Genomic DNA, 3,305 nt, shown 5'->3' with positions numbered 1-3,305 from the left:
AGCTCTACAGCCTTCACACCAGAGCCGGAAGCTGGGCCTGAGCAAGCAGAGCATGAGGGGAGGTCAGCATGGGATGAAGACATTTCAGACTCCAACCAGAACCTGGGAGGAAGGGGAAAAAATGCTATTAAGTTAAAGCTGCTGGGATGAGATTATCCTTGGCTGTGGTACACTCTAAAAACAACTTTAAAATCTCCTTAAAATAAAACATGGGTGTAACTAAGGGAGAAGATCTTCTAAGAGTCCAGCAGGGACAGGAGAATACCTGAAGCCACCCAAACATGGAACAGGCAAGTAGTTTATTCAAGAAAAATTAGATGTCCTTAATCAACTGTCTTACACTGCTTCCCTACCCATAAACACTAAAAAGGGAAAGTCCTTTGGGTTACTTATCTTTCTATTAGTGAATATGCTTTTTTAAACAAGTGATTGCTGAACTCTTGAAAATTAACTAGGTGTTGTCAAAGTGAGACACTAATGTCACCAGGGGTCAAGAATGCACTTGAAAACATACACTAGGTAATTTTTCTTGTTGCTGCTCTAGTTTCTGCTGCTGCTGGAATTTAGTGGGTGGGGTGGGGTGTGCTAACTATTCTGTGTTCATGCTGGTGTTAATGGATATTAAAATTTGTTTCTAAGCATAACAAATATTTTGTTTGCATCTTTTGGTAAGAGTCCATTGTGGGTGATGTGTGTGCTAGAGTGTCTTTATGGAAATCACATACGAATTCTTAATTATGGCCAACAGAGACTATAATATTTTCTTTTATAACTTGGAAATACACACACACACACACACACACACACACACACACACACACACACACATTGTAAATCACAAGATAATGCTACGCTTTTCTCTGTTAGCAAACTGGCTCGTTCTGTGAAATATAACATGCAGCTTAATAATTGATTTAAAAAAAAATCTATGGTTACTTTTACTAGTAAAAGCCATCCTCTAGGGTACATGCCAGTAGAGAAATTACTGAGTAAAAATTATACTTAAGTTTATCTTTAAAAAAAACAACACTAAACTATTTTCAAAGTTGTTCTATTAACATATACCTATGAAGAATGAATAATCTATTGTGTCATACCCTCCATTTCAAGTATTTAGAAAATATATGCACATGTGCTATCACACTTCATGCACATTTAAAAAAATTTTATTATTGTATTTGTGTTTTAATTTTACACATCAGCCATGGTTCCCCTGTCCTCCCCTCTCCTGCCCCTGACCCCACCTTTCCCCAAGCCCCTCCCCTCCATTCCTATCTCCTCAAGGACCAAGACTCCCTTGGGGATTCAGCTCAACCTGGTGGATTCAGTACAGGCAGGTCCAGTCCCCTCCTTCCAAGCTGAGCAAAGTGTCCCTGTGTAAGCCCAAGGTTCCAAACAGTCAGCTCATGCACTAAGGACAGGTCCTGGTCCCACAGCCTGGGTGTCTCCTAAACAGTTCAGGCTATTTAATTGTCTCACTTATCCAGAGGGCCTGATCCAGCTGGGGGCTCCACAGCCTTTGGTTCATAATTCATGTGTTTCCATTCATTTGGCTACTTGTCCCTGTGCTTTTTCCAATCTTGGTCTCAACAATTCACACTCTTACAGTCCCTCCTCTTTCTCAACAATTGGACTCCTGGAGTTCCACCTGGGACCTGGCTGAGGATCTCTGCATCCACTTCCATCAGTTATTGGATGAGAGTTCCAAGACGACTGTTAGGGTGTTTGGCCATCTGATATCAGACTAGGTCAGATCAGGCTTTCTCTCCACCATTGCCAGTAGTCAACAGTGGATGTATCATTGTAGATTTCTGGGGACCTCTCTAGCACTTCCCTGACATTACCCGCACACCTATGAACATGCAAATTTTATTCATTTCAATACTTAATATTAACTAAATTAACAATTTCCAGTTTCACTAGTTGTTGTTAACACAGTCATTTTTAAAAACTGCACGTAACATTCCATTGTAAATGTATGTAATATATTCGACTCTCTGTTGTTCACTATAACTATGCTTCAAAGACTTTGGCTAACTTTGTAATGAATCATTTATTAGAGTCTTGGACAAATCAATCTCCAGTTGCATTTTAGGAGAGATTCCAAGTGTTAGTATGACTGGGTCAAAGGCAATGACCATGTTAATAGTTTTTGTTACATTTTTAAATTGTCCCTCAAAATCTTGTATCTATCTTTTGATGAATCTAAGTTCTCCTATTTTTTTTCCCCTGAGCAAAATCAAACTTTGCAGAACATACATCCTCAGACATTCACGTTCTGTTTATTAAACATGACTCTTATAGATTTCAAAATGTGTTTTTCATTCTCCATATTTAGAACTGTAAATGTAAACAGAAGTCAGGAAAGAATTCCCTTCCTTAACACTGTATTAATTCATTTCCCTTTAATAGTTGTTTACCTCACTGTGAGATGAAAATAACACTCTACTAGGAGTGTCAGTTGAAAAGAAGGCCTCACTTTCAATTTTGTCCCTCACCAACCATGTGACCATCAGCAAGTCATTTACCCTCCCTGATTCTCCCTGGATATAACAGTGGCTCTGCCTTCCTGTCTCACAAAATAACCCAGGGGAGATATAGCCACAAGTGTTAAAATTGGTCAAGAGAAGCAAATAAAATCACAGATTGCTTTAGAAATATGTTGAATCTATTCAGTTCATTTGTGACCAGGATATCGAACTTGTTGAACAATAAGTATCAATTTGATAAGATAATATTAAAGGAAAAATATGGTAACAAACTCCTGAACTCCACATCTGCACCACATCCAAGAGTGATCATGGTTTCAGGGGTCTGGCCTGGCATGTTTGCAAAGCCCCTAGGTGACTGAAGTGTACAATACTTGTGGCTGGGCTTCTAGACAGTGGAAAGCTTTGTCATCATTACAGATAATCCTGTTTGGTATTTCTGCTTTTGATACATATGCAAAGGATGAAAAAAGGAAAAACTCCTGGTGACTGAGCAGTCTGTTTTCCTGTTTTGTCAATTGGGGGCTGTTTTGTTCCGTTTACCTATCAGGTGTTGGCTGTGACCTCAGTGTGTGCCAGGAAACAATCTTGATTACTGTGTCTGTTTCAGCTCTTACCCTCCTGACATTTGCCATGCCATTACATAAATTTTAAAAAAAATTTTTATGAAAAAATGAGATATCACTATCATTTGCCTTAGATATAAAAAAAAGTCTTTCACAAATGTTCAGTATAGATTTCTCACAATAAAATCCAGTTACGATGAACATTAGTTCCATTATTCTAGAAAATGCTAGCTAAGAGGGCTGGGAAAAT

This window comes from Onychomys torridus, chromosome 1, assembly GCF_903995425.1.
Source record: "Onychomys torridus chromosome 1, mOncTor1.1, whole genome shotgun sequence".
In the NCBI taxonomy this organism is placed as follows: domain Eukaryota; kingdom Metazoa; phylum Chordata; class Mammalia; order Rodentia; family Cricetidae; genus Onychomys; species Onychomys torridus.
This window is presented reverse-complemented; position numbering follows the sequence as displayed.